Here is a 14,169-nt window from a genome sequence, read left to right as displayed (position 1 = left end):
GTGTGCGTGTGTGGCTGGGTCTGTCGAGGCTTGCTAGCTCAAGCTGGCACGTGAGGAACGTGAAGTGGCAGGTGGGGCCCACCCCCCTGAATGCTCTACCTTGGCGTGTGGTTCCTCATATCTCGGATCAAACAGAATGGACGGTCCACAATTATCATGTATGAGGTGTGGTTCCTCATACAAGGAGCAGTCAGTTTCAAAGTGAAGCCTCTCTGCTCGACGACGACGAAGACGGGCACGGCAGCATTGGATTTTTACTCCAAGATTCGCGCGCTCTTCCACCCTATCTTGTCTCCATCCATTCTCCATGCCTCTAGCGGACCACAGCTCCAAGTTAAGCGCAGGCAAGCAGCAAAGGAAACTGGCCATGTCTGTCTAAGCCTTAAGGCAGAAACTGTACAAGTCTAACAAGGTTGAGTCCAGACGTGCGAGGCAAAGCTCACATCGATCTTGAGAGAAATGTGCGCCATTGACTCCACCACGCCGGGCAGTTTTTGTGTGCTCTTATTTTGTTACTGAGAAATTAAGTTGAGGTAGTCTTGGTTTATCGTTTGGAATGCGTGATCGATAATATGTGGTTTTGATTGAGTGTCCATCTGATTATAAATGCATAGTTATGTATGCAATGATTGGTCTTGTGTAACTAAAGTAGCAAAGAATTGAAGATTATGTCGTTGTCTCGATGCAAGAAGTTTACACTCATCGGATAATCTAGTGTGAGTCTGTTTGACCTTATTGGATAGTCCGGTATATACTATTTATGTGTACTAGAGTTTTTTTATATAGAGGTAGAGAAAAAATTCATTCACCAGAAGGTTCGGTGTAGATGAGAGTGAGCATCAGACTAATTCTTGCAGAGAAGGATTTTGACGCTAAATTTGGAGAAAGCACCGGATAGTACGGTGTTGACAATGGGTGCACACTGGACTAATATTTTTAGAATGGCTAAAATGTGTGTAACAAGAGTAGTTGTACTCACCGGATGGTCCGGTGTTGACAGTGTGAGCACCGAAAGTGGTCATTGGACTAATTTTTTCACAAAGAAATGCAAACCGGGCTCTAATAGAATTGTACTCACCAGATGGTCCGGTGTTGCACTGGTGTGAACGCCGGATCATCTGGTGTTCACATTTTTGTTACGTCTTATCTTTTTTAACTTGATTTTGATTTGGACTAACATGTGATGATATTATATGATTCTCGAGATGCATGTTTGCTTGTCTAATAATGTGCATGTGTTGGATGCAACTTGAGGGTCGATGACGGGTGATCGGGGCCAAGCGGGGTGCTTGGTGCCAGACGATTAAGGAGGTCGAGCGGAGTCAAGGGTGATCCTGGCTGTATACATGGAGGTCAAGTAAAGCATTAGGTGAAGGATGAAGACGGCGTGTTGACAAAGTCAAGCGAAGGTGATGCTGGTGCAAGTGACAAGGCGGTCCGAGGGATCGGGATCGAGAGAGACTTGTCGGTAGTCAGGATCGCAAAATAGAGGACACACGTCAATATCAAAAGACATGCTTGAGGTCAAAGTAAGCAGCTGTTAGTCACGCCTTGAGAAGCGTGTGCTAGTTTCCCGGTTTGGCCACAAAACTGTGGGCAGATGGTGTGCACATGGTATCATCGTGAAGCTTGTGTCAAGACGAAGCTATGTCATGAAGGCGCCAAGATCGTTTGATCGATGCAAGAGAAAATAGATCAAAATACCCTTGATGGTAGATAGTAATGTACTACAAGAGAGGGATATTTTGGAAAAAAAATTAGAAAATATATGGGTTAAGTTTCCTAGACCTATAAATAGAGGAATAGGGCTATGGGAGAGGATGAACTAGCCATTTGAGCACCTTGTGTCACTCATATGAGAGCATTGTATTAGGGTTTTAGTAGAGAGAAGGATGAGTGCTTAGCCTTTGTAATATGTGAGAGTTTTTGAGAAAATCTTTGTAACCCGTTTAAAATAGAACTGACATCTTTGAGTAATGAAATTTATTTTGTTTCATGTACTTGAATTCCCCTCATTCTAGTTTTGTTCTTTTGTCTTGTGTGTAAGTTTTTCTTTTCCAGTTTTGATTTTCATTTTTATTTTTGAGTTAAAATTTCAGCACCTTATGAGATCATTCTCTTGTTACTAGAGACATAAAATTCACATACACACTTATGTGATAGGGTCTTGAATTCTTTTGCCTCTAGACAATCAATTTGGAGAGTTTCGTTGCTCGGTGTTCATCTTTTCTTGTTTCTTTGCTAGTTGTGATCTTTTAAGTACTAAGACACATGGATTGATCTTAAATGAAACATATGTTCATATACCATCAGTGGAATCGTGTTGCCTCTATTTTCTCTTGTTAAAATTTCTCTTAATTTTTTACTTCCGTTTGAGTTTTGAGGTGCGTTAGGTGATCTAAATAGGAGAAAAATATCGATTTCGTAAGAAATATATTAAACCGTTTATTCACTCATCTAGTCATCAATCTCATTCCTACATTTATCCCAGAAGGATGCCAAGCACCAGAATGTTCACTGCCTCTTTGGGACAATCTTGTTCCTTGGATGGAGGCTTAAGTTCATCTTTAGGCCAGTGAATACCGAGAAAGCATGCAGGATTTGTTTCATCAGTATAGCCTGCAATTTTGGGTACTTTCAACTCAAATTCAACAATTTTTTTCTTTAAACAAGAAATTGATAACCTTCAGTTTTAAGAATTTGGGAACTTTTAACTAGAAAATGAAGACTAAACTCAAAATCGAAACCTTTTCTTCAACGTAAAAATTCAAAGAAACTCCAACTCATTTTTTAGGGCGGGAACTTCCAAAGTGAAAAAAACAAACAAAGCAAAACTATAAAGGAGTGGGTAGCTCCCCACCTGGGAGTGGAGACAACTACATATTTCCGTTAGAATATAGGTACTCGAATTTAATTATATCAGAGTTAGCGCACTGTTGCAAATAACAATTATCATACCTCTTTATACTAAAATGATTCCACGCGTATAAAATAAGTGAGGCATCAAATAGCTGCAAAACCTCTTGGTACACCTGACTATGCAGCTGGAGCCATCTCGTCATCGTCGTTGCTGCCTCGGTCTGCGAAGTTGCTCGCTAAGAGCAATGCACACACAAGGCGATCACATTCGTACTTGGCCACAGCCAACTTTGAATCGTAGTACTCGCTGGCCATTGTCACAGCTCTGCATGAGGGTAGATGATTGCCACCGAATAGGCACAGAAAATATATATCTATACTAATAAAAAAATCATGTGTTTGGTAGGGAACTTTTGATCTCGACCGTCAGTCAAACTCAATCGCATGGCTGAGATCCAAAGTTGCCCCCCCCCCCACACCCCCTTCACACACAAATCATGCTGATTAATTAAGCTGATTGAATCCACCCTCACAAACTGTACTGTACCAATCAATTAATTCCTTAATCAACATAATTAACTTTCCATCTAATCCCCCACTAGCCATCCTTCCAAAATATTAATTTGGAAAGCCCTTACTTCCTTTAGGATACTTTCCCACACGCCACCTCTCCCACCATTATTTCTTGTACGTCTCCTCCTAGCGTCCGTGCAGTCGGTAGCCTCGTGATACTCTCAGATAGAACGAGATTTTTTTTTTATTAATGCAACTTCTATTAGTTTGGAACAATTAAAAGAGTCTAAAAACGAAACCCTAAATTTGGGTTTTATAAGTTCAGGTATATACTAGTTAGCGGTATAGGAGCGTTACTCGTTGATCTGTTCCAAGCCCGCTAAGCGGGAGAAGGGGCGAAGTGAGAACTAAGGAATGAATGAACAAGAAGGGCATATATTCAAGACAAAATAATTCTACTCTAAATGTTCGATGCATCTAGCCCCAACTGATTGATTGCTCCAATAGAGTATGCACCTCGATGAATGAAGATCGGTCAGGTTCGCATTCTGCAGACAATCAAGAAAATACAGCTTTTCGGATCTTAGGAAAAATCCACCTTGCCCTAAGCACCTCCTATGTCACTCAAAAACATATTGGAGGAAGGTTTCACTCTTCAACAACAAATACAAGCTGCATACTTGAATAATAGTTACATATCGGAGGAAGGTTTCCCTCTTCGACAAGAAAAATATGAATATCAAGGTTGGAACAATAATATGGCTCTTTTGCATGAAAACAACATTTCCTTAAAACGGTTAAAAGTGAGTAATGAATTGAGTGAAAAACATAAATTAAACATCTAACCTAGAGATTTCAACCATCTTGACTTAACCACAAAACAGGCCATCTCAACCAAGGTTCTCACCACCTTAGTTGACCATTACCAACACCTCAATCACAGTTCCCACCACCATGATAGACCAAACCAACAAGACTATCAAGTTCTAATCATGTGAGGATTTCTTACCACTCGTGACTGTGAGTACTGCTAATTAATCAATTTTACACTGTATAGAGATTATACACTTTACCCATAAAGTTATGATAACCTATTTTACCTGTGTTCATGAAACACTTACACACTTATGAGGTATGTGGCTAGGAATTACTGCAAAGTTCCTATCAACATGTGCATACACACTAAGATTTCACCGTTGCGTGAATACACCTCAACAACAAAAAAGCCCTCTCTTACATCTTATGGATCCCATGAAGTACATCCTTCTATTCCCCATACCACCAACTAGTCTACACATGTTGAGAGTAAAGCAAATTAATCAGCTAGGCCCGTCTCATACTAGGCTCGCAGTTGTACTATTTACTCAAAATGATCATTCCACAGACCGATCCTTAGATTTGAGCATGACTACCACAAAAACCAACCATACAACATATACCGGTCTCATTCAAACCAATTGCTCAAATCCTAATTCCATATTGTAAAAAAATATTATCCCATCATCTTGTATCATAATTGCATAAGACCATTAGCCATTAGCAAATGTAGTTGAACAAATATTATTATCACCATTCCAAGGCAAGTCTAAGCATCATCTACCCTTCCATAACCAAATAATAACCATGGTGACAAGGATGTTAAAGAAAAACAAAGGGTATAACCTAACATGGGATTTCCAACAATATTATTAGCATTCATGTTTGTAAAACAAAACTAACAAGCACTACTGGATAACTACCATATCTATGTATCTAAGATTTTCTCGTAATTCTCGGGGCATATCTTTATCTCCATAAAAGAGATCCCTAGATGAAATGAAACCACCCGTGCAAGTCATTAGAAGTTGCACAAGCCACCATCTGAATACCATATGATTTTTCATCATTATCAGGATATATCTTTATCTCTGGGAAGAGAATTCCTTGACGCATGGAAACTGACCGCAAATACTCAGGATATCCTGTAAACAGGGAAGTTAATCTCCAAAATTGGGAAGGAAGGACTCATGTGGCCATACAAAAAAACCTCCTATATATATGGAGGCAGGAGAACCTACGGAGGAACAAGTCGTACAAGTTCATACATACCATTCAAGCTTGCGGAAGCTTTGATGCTCAAAGCCATCTACAATTTAGATCTGTATTAGCAACTCTCTCCGACTACATATAAAAGAGCCCTCCGACTAGATTTAGATCTATCTAGGCTAGTCACACACCCCCTTGTAAATAGTCATAGAGTACAATACAAGACCAACATGATGTAAGACTATTATCTTAAGGGAAGACTAAACTTGTATAAGAATCCTCTATGTGTTCTATGATTCGTTTACTCGAAGCATCCCATCCTTCATACAAGTTCGTAAGATCGACGATTCACCAATCGTCGACACTATTTATGATGTTAGCAACTGAAAACAGAGAGAGAGAGAGAGAGAGAGAGAGAGAGAGAGAGAGAGGAGACAACAACAAACTTACTTGAGCAATATGTTGTTGTCGATGATGCTCAGAGAAGGTTGGTGAAGGGATCGATGACGTCCTAAGAGGAGGTAAATTAGGACACTTAGAATATATTTGGCTCTAAAAACTACACAAGATAAATATATATCAATTTTTATCTAAATATCCATTACGTTTATCTAGTGAGTCTACTCTACCAATTAAAAGAGCTTGCAACCTATCTAGGAAGGTAAATTGCAAGAAAGTAAATGCGAAAACATAAATAAGATAGAGAGAGCAAACTCGGCACAAGGTTTTTTTTATCTCATGATATCGATGGCATAATTGGTCGGTACCCAATCATGGTTATTAGGCCACTAAGTCACAAAGATAATATTTCAACCCGGATGAGCCATCAAGCCACCAAGATAAGGCCCCACCACAAGCCTCTCTTCCGGTCTTTTACCGCCGTGATCACTTCGAAGCTTGAGCTACCAAGGCAAGGGTCTCCGTGTCTACGTACACGTGTCTTGCTGCCGCTCCACACCAAGTCAGAGGATCAACAAGTTTGCCGGTAAGTCACCAAGACTCAAAGGTACTGGCGTACCAAGAGGTACAAGCTTGGATCACTCCTTAATTCACTCTCTAGGCAGCAATCACCTAGCAACACATTCTCTAGGTCTATAAGCACCAATCACTCTCTAATGGTATGCTTAATCGCCTTAGATAATCACTTTAATCACTTTTGTGACTTGTATGTCTTCTCAAGTGTACATGAACTTCTCAGGACTCCAGCTGCATGCCACACCTTCAAATGACTGAGTGGACAGATATTTATGGTCTCAAACTCGTGCACTAGCCGTTAACCCAATGGTTAAGAAAAGTTGTTAACACCGGATGATCCAGTAAGAACAGTGGTACTAACATCGGATCATCTAGTGAGTACATCTTCAGAAACTAGCTATTGTACTTCCACTCAAAGTCATCCTGAACACCAGACACTCCGGTATATACTTCATCCCTATCACCGAACTATCTAGTGAGTTATCTGAGTCATACCGCATCTTTGCAGCTTCTCTGTGTAAATTGCTTCGGTATAAGCCTCTAGTGTACATCACTTCATCACCGGACTATCCGATGTCTTAAACTTCGTTCTACCTCTTTGTACTATTCATTATCCGGTGTAGCCTTACTTCATCACCAGACTTTCCAGCGTGTTGATCTTCGATCTTCCACGGCTGCAACCTTCTCTGGTAGAAATGCTCTGGTATGTATCTTCCTCTGATTACCGGACTATCTGATGTGTTGTTTCATTCTTCAGCATGGCACTCTTCTCTGGAAGAATTGCTCCGGTGAGCATACTTGCAAATCATCGAACTTTCTGGTGAGATCTTCAGGCCTCTTTCTACTTTGTCAAATATGCTCTTATGATCTCAATATCCACAGCACTGAACCATTCGGTGCGGCAAATCTTCCTCAGACTTTTCCAATTTGACCAAACTTTGTCCCGGCTACGATGACTTTTTAATGTATTGCATCAATGAGACATACTAACATATATTTTTGACAAATATATTAGTCCTATTTACTATATTGTCATTAATCAGAATCATGGCCTAATAAAACAATTTTCACTACAGTTAGCGACGATGAATGACAAAGTTCTTCCTTAGAGCTCCTTGATGAAGGGGTTCTAATGGCTAATCTGTCTTGGAGACTTGGACACAAGGAGCATGATATGGAGAGGAGGGGTAGGGATCACATATTTATATCTAGGAGGCTTGAGGAGTTCAGATTAGAGATGGACAGTGTTTCGGTGAGTCTGATGGATATACATTCTAATTCCGAGTTGATCTCTAAGTCCAAACGAGCTCGATTAGAGATAAGTTGGGCAAAACATCGTGAAGATCACAGGGAATCTATTTCCACCGGCTCCTGGAACGATATCTTCACAAATTCGCCTCAATTTGAAAAGGGTTTCGGCTTAGCGATGGGTACATGTCAAACTCGATCTCACCTTTGAAACGAGCTTCATTGTAGATGTTGTAGGCTAAAGATAGTGGAGGATACATGGAGTCCATCTGGCTTAAGCTCGGCTGGAATCCATCTCGAGTTCGATTTGGGTCGACACAGGAGTCACCGTTGTTGCACGCATACTGGACGAAAACTGAGAGTGAGAGGAGGGTGACGACGTTGTGCGAGTGGGCCACGTCCTTGCGCGGAAAGTGGGTACGACGGCGCAGCTTCGGCCTAGGAGAGAGAGGGCGGCTAGCTAGGTTGGGCTGGAAGAGAGGAGGAGAGGTGGGCCGAAGGAAATGGGCTTGGCCCGAGAGTGTTGAAAAGTTTTTTCTTTTCTTTTCTACTTTCTATTTCTTTCTTTTATTTCCTGGATATATACTGTATACTATTTATTATACATCATAAATCCAACAAGCACAACATAAAAAACTTTGCAAATAAAAATTAGTAAACTTTTTAATATATAATTCACTTATTGTATTTATTTATTTTCCTTTATATAAATTAAATTTTAAAAAGCTCTAAAAATCGGGATGTTACAGCCTGCAGTCTGAAACTGAAACTGAAAGTGAAGCATGTTTACAAACACTCGATTTTGCAAGTGATGCTGGTATGATGGGTACTGAACTTGAGACGGACGTGACTGTTCTAAAGACTGCTATCGTCAGTTCAAAATTAGATTCGACAGCCATCGGTGTGCTTTTAGAGAGATTAAATTAAATTCCTCATATTTACTAGTTTCAAAATTAGATTAGAATGCTGCATAATAAGGTAGCTCACAAGCTAGCTACCATTGGACATGTAATTCCTTTGGTTTTTTGCTCGTTAATGGAATTCGCTTTCTATTTTTTTTAATAAAAAAAGCAGCTGAAGGAAGAAAGGAACAAGAGTCATTTGTGGCCGGCGGCCCAGCCCACAGGCTCAAGATCCTGTGGCCCGCAAAGTCCATGCAGCAAAGCAGAGCAGCAGCTTCGAATGGCAAATCATCAATTTTTGCTCCTCTCCCCCAGTCCCAGGCCGCGAAACCACACCTCCGCTTCTTCGCCTCGCTTCCCCTCGCCATTTCGCAGCTCGCACCCTCCACTCCCTCTTCGTCTCCGGCGAGGCGGCTCCTCCTCCCTCTCCGGCGAGTCTGCGTCAGCTGCCCGCCCGTGTCTCGGTGGGTTCCCTCCTCCACTTCTCCCTCCTCTTCGCACCCCACTCCCCTCCTCGTCCCAGTTTTCCCCCATCTCACCGCCCCTCATCCCGCAGCTGCCGCTCGCCGGCGGAGGCTCGCAGTCGCACGGGTGCATCCTCTTCCGTGGCCTCGCACTGAAGGGAGAGCAGCCGGCTCGACCTCGCCTCCGTTTACGCGAGCCGACGGACAGCCACCCCGATTCGCGTCCTAACTGGAAAAGCGCCGCCGCCGTTCGCGGTGCTCCCCCGCGGCCATCTCCGGGGATTCGGGACTCTCCGGCTCCCCGATTTCCTGACTCATCGACTGTCGGAGATCAGGATCGCTCCTGGTAAGCCCTAGCTACTGATTCACTCCATCCCCATCCCCATCCCCAATTCCAAAGCGGCCAGCGGTTCAATCAACCCCTGGTTGTGGTGTGGGTTGTTCAACTTCGCTGTTGCTGGAGTCGTTGATCGAGTGCCGCGCGTGGAATTGGTGTGCCCTTGCGCGTTTTGTTTATTTCGCCCTAGTGATACGAAGCTGCTGAGTCAGGCACTCGAGCGTGTGTGTGCCTCGGCTTGTTCTCTGCACGAGCTTGCTCACCTTAGGTGGAGAAACGCATTTTTTTGCCCTTCTGACTCAGGCACATTTTTTTGGCAGGAGGCATAGTGCATTTTAGCTTCCAGTTGTTAAACTCAAGTACCTCTTTCGATTGCTTTGACTATCAGGACAAGCATTAGATTCCTATTTCGCTCCTAATACTGAGCTGTTCCGGGTATCTCAATTCCATTCCATGGCTTTGTAAATTGTAATCTAGCTGGTTGGGAGCTGAACATGCATAATTCCTTATATCAGAGCCTTTCTTCTGATAAAAAGGTAGCAAATTACCTTTATGAGAGAATTTAGAATAGGATATCTTTTGCACTTTGCACGTATGTCGAGTTTGTTGGTGTCAGCTTTAAAGGTTCTCTATCTATAGAATTGTTTTAAACAGAAAAATCAAGTTAAATTTTTATAGTTGAAATGCCAACCTTATCTATCTGGCTGTGTCTTTGCTTTCAGAGCATCACTTGGAAATGCCTAAATGACATGTACTGTTAGAATGATGTATTGCTAAAATTGACACCCGTAAAAACTTGTGGCAAATATATTTTGAATAGTAAGATGATCACTGCCATTAATTTTTTGTAGGGTTAAATCTAATGGCAACGATTCATCCTTGATAATTTTGATAGCTGTCAGTTGTCACGCTAAGAAGATAATGAGGATAGCTCTAGGTACCTCTATATGAAGGGTGTAAATCATGGTGCTTAAGTAATTACCACTTAAGCTCTGGGGATAGCTCTAGTATAATGTATTATGCTTGGTGTTACCATCTATGAAAGGTGGTGTTATCAGACTATGCTAGTGTGATATATTCTTCTGTGGAAGTGCTGGAAAGCCCTGCATCTCCTCCTGCCTGTTCTGTGATGTTTTTTACTCATTTCTATTTTCTGGTCAAGGTCAATTTCTTGCATAGTCTTAGAATAACAATGCGTCTTAATGCTGAGTGCCATTACAAGGAGGGCCACTATTTTTTTTTGCTGTAACTGTTAGCTCGCTGTTGCCTCTGGTAGCATTGATATACCCTCCATGCTTCCCATATCTTTTGCCTGTCCATTGTCAAAGTGAACTCAAAGCTCACTGGAACTAAAATTAGTTGAGGGCACTACGATGGATTGGGAACTGAACTAAAATAAAATTTCATCATCATTGCATCACCCTCTGTGGAAGTAACAAAGCTCCCCAGCAAGCACACATTTAATTTTGTACTCTGAGAATAATAGTGCATCTTAATTCTGGAGTGTTTGAGTCACATTATTATCCTAATTCCTAAATTCAAATGGACATCCTCTAGTGACACTGCACCAAATCCATGGAAGGAAAATACTTATTACTTGTGTTAGACCTTAAGAAAGCTGTTACTCTTCATTATTCAACAGTATTCAAAACCTTCCAACATCGATTTTTCCCTGTTGATGCATGCACCTTGAAAATGCAACTTATACATTGCCATCTACTGATTGATAATACGGATCACAATATATTATACTACTTACTTTGTCAATATCCGCCAACCATGAAGTGGCACCAAGCCACCAACAATTGCCAAAAATGCTTAAATATGGTTATGGTACTGTGAAATTAGCAAAACATTGACAGTGTAACACTTCTATGATTTTGTTGTGCTAATCTTGGTGGACGATGCAATAGTCCTATGATATTGATGTTAGGAATATATAGTCCTTATCCATGACGTATAAGTTAGGTTACTAGGGTCCTTATCCTGTACTCCTCATGTACTCCATATATTGCCCCCATGAGGCTACTATTGAATACAAGTTGCTATTCCTAATAATCGATAGATGTTGCTGTTTTGAGTGACAAAACAAAAATGAGTCCTAACCAAACATTGAAAGGAGGTAGAGGATGAATATTAATGGTAAAAAGGAATTTACTTGGAGCAGGTATGCTGAGTCAAAACAGAAAAGTTCTTCCTTGCATGGTTGCACATGATGATATTACTATGTCTGGTCCTTGTTGTCACCCCCAAGTGTGACATAACTACAGCCAAATTCAGCGCTGCCATAGCCTCCACCACATCTTGAGGACGAGCTGTTGTGAAGTGAGGTAGAAGTTGTCATGTACTGCCCATTAGGTCCATGTGATGGAGGAAGGAACAACACCGTAGCTTCTTAGGGTGCCAGCCTTAGGAAGGTACATTGCTGCTCCTTCCTCCATCACATGGATCCTAATGGGATGCACATGACACTTATAATATTTGTTGTTGAGTGTTATTTCCCCCTTCTATACCATGCATCATTCCCTATCTGCATTCCGTACTTGTCATGTAAATCCATATGCTATTGACTGTTATTGTTGTCTTAACTATGACAAAGTTTTTGGAGTTATTTGTATGATGCAATGAATGCTGAGAAATTTCAAGAGCCAAGCTTGTTAGCTAATTCCTTATGCTATTGGTTTGTAAAATTAGTTCCAGAAGATTGTATATACAATTAAAGAAAAATGGTAAGACACTCATACATGTAGGTGCATGTACCATCTTAGCCCTATAAAGTGCCTCATGATGTGTGCATGGACATTGCAATGATTACAAGATGTGACTGTGGTTTGGATCATTGAAATTTCTCAATCCCTTTGCATATTTCATGATGGTGATTGTGCATGTACCAACATGTACAAGTAGAAAAAGCCATTCTCTATAAGTAAAACTTGTTTTATCCTGGGAAAATAGTGTTTACAGTCCACTTATCCTATTGAAATTCTCCTTTTGCATTGTTCACTAAAGATCTAGTGAAGAGATTTAGCAATAATCTTCAGTAAATTCTGTTTTCAGGTAGGTTGTGCAATTTTCAATGGCTTTGGTGAGAAATGTAAGTCGCTGAATTCTTACTCTTGGTAGTAGCAGAATTCTTACTCTCATAGAGAGGATGACACTAGGAGTTGGGGCAAATTTTTCTGGTCTATTTCTCACTTCTCATACAATGCCATGCCAACCTGAGGGGTTGGGGATACATATTTATAGGCCCATGGCCAGCCAAGCATATGCCAAGATGCTAGTCTAAGATGCTAGTCTAAGATGCTAGTCTAAGATGCTGTCCTAGATGCTGTCCTAGATGCTGTCCTAGATGCTGTCCTAGATGCTGTCCTAGATGCTGTCCTCTAGTCTAAGATGCTGTCCTAGATGCTGTCCTAATGTCCTAGATGCAGCCCCACAAAGACCATGCAGCAGCACAAGGACTTATCCCATCATTCTCCCCCTAAGTCTTGTGCGTCGTCTTGTGGGAAGATTGAACCATCCCGGTCCTGGAGCAGAGCTCAAGGAACTTGAGCCTCCCAAGAGGCTTGGTGAGCAGGTCCGCAAGCTGATCCTTGGTGTTGATGTAGCTCGCCTTGATGCTCCCTTCCTCCAAACAGCCTCGGATGAAGTGGTACCTCACCCGGATGTGCTTGCTCCGTTCATGGAAGACGGGATTCTTTGCCAGGGCTAGAGCGGACTTGCTGTCCACCCTGAGCTCCACCGCTCTAGTGTCTCTGCCGAGGAGATCACCAAGCAGTCGAGCGAGCCAGAGCGCCTGAGTCGAAGCGGTGGAGGCCGCTATGTACTCGGCCTCGCAGCTGGAAAGGGCCACCACCTGCTGCTTGACCGATTGCCAGCTAACGAGGCACTTGCCGAGGAAGAAGAGGATCCCGCTCGTGCTCTTGCTGGTGTCGATGTCGCCGGCGTGGTCGCTGTCGCTGTACCCGACGAAGTGGGCCGCCCCAGGGCACCTAGGGTAGTAGAGGCCGTGGTCGAGAGTCCCCGCAACGTAGCGGATGATCCTCTTCACAGCCTGCTGGTGCTCCGTCGTCGGTCGCTGCATGAACCGACTAACGTAGCCGACGGAGAATGCCAAGTCCGGCCGTGTGTGGGCGAGGTAGCGAAGGCTCCCCACAAGACGCCGGTACTGCGTAGCGTCCACCTCCTCCGTCGTGCTGTCGCGGCTCAGCTTCAGCCTCTCCTCCATCGGAGTGAGAGCTGGGTTGCAGTCGGTGAGCCCAGCTAGCTCAACGACGCGCTTGGCGTAGGCGGTCTGTCGAAGCGTGATCCCGGAGTCATCCTGGTGCACCTCGATCCCCAGGTAGAAGGAGAGAGGCCCCAGGTCACTCATCTGGAAGGTGGCCTTCATCTCTTCCTTGAATGCCGCCACCTCCGCATCCTTGGTGCCGGTGATCACCAAGTCGTCGACGTAGACACCCACCAGCAGAGCAGTTCCTCCACTGCCCCGTCGGTAGATGGCCGCCTCGTGCGGGCTTTGCTCGAAGCCCATCCCCTTTAGCGTGGAATCCAACTTGGCATTCCACGCCCTCGGCGCCTGTCGCAAGCCATAGAGGGCCTTGCGCAGGCGGAACACCTTGCCCTCCTTGCCGGGGATCGTAAATCCCGGCGGCTGGTGCACGTAGACCTCCTCCTTCAAGTCGCCGTTGAGGAACGCCGACTTGACGTCCATGTGATGAACACGCCAGCCCTCCTGGGCAGCTAGCGCAAGGAGGAGTCGCACGGACTCCATCCGTGCCACGGGAGCGAAGGCGTCGTCGAAGTCGACCCCCTCCTGCTGCACGAAACCTCGTGCCACCAAGCGAGC

General features: G+C 43.3%; 1 protein-coding gene across 1 annotated transcript in view; it reads left to right on the top strand.

Moving 5' to 3' along the window:
• Positions 1 to 8,817: 8,817 nt before the first annotated feature.
• The window catches only part of LOC133924029 (protein ALWAYS EARLY 3-like), a 33,515-nt gene continuing 28,163 nt past the window's right edge, over positions 8,818 to 14,169 (top strand). Inside the window, exons 1-2 of the mRNA XM_062369388.1 lie at positions 8,818 to 8,986; positions 9,079 to 9,332. The gene's annotated coding sequence lies outside the window, so the exon portion shown is untranslated. The remainder of the gene's footprint in view (positions 8,987 to 9,078; positions 9,333 to 14,169) is intronic.

This window comes from Phragmites australis, chromosome 7 (assembly GCF_958298935.1).
Source record: "Phragmites australis chromosome 7, lpPhrAust1.1, whole genome shotgun sequence".
Classification (NCBI taxonomy): domain Eukaryota; kingdom Viridiplantae; phylum Streptophyta; class Magnoliopsida; order Poales; family Poaceae; genus Phragmites; species Phragmites australis.
The sequence above is the reverse complement of the archived record's forward strand: the minus strand, read 5'-3'. Positions and strand labels throughout refer to the sequence as shown.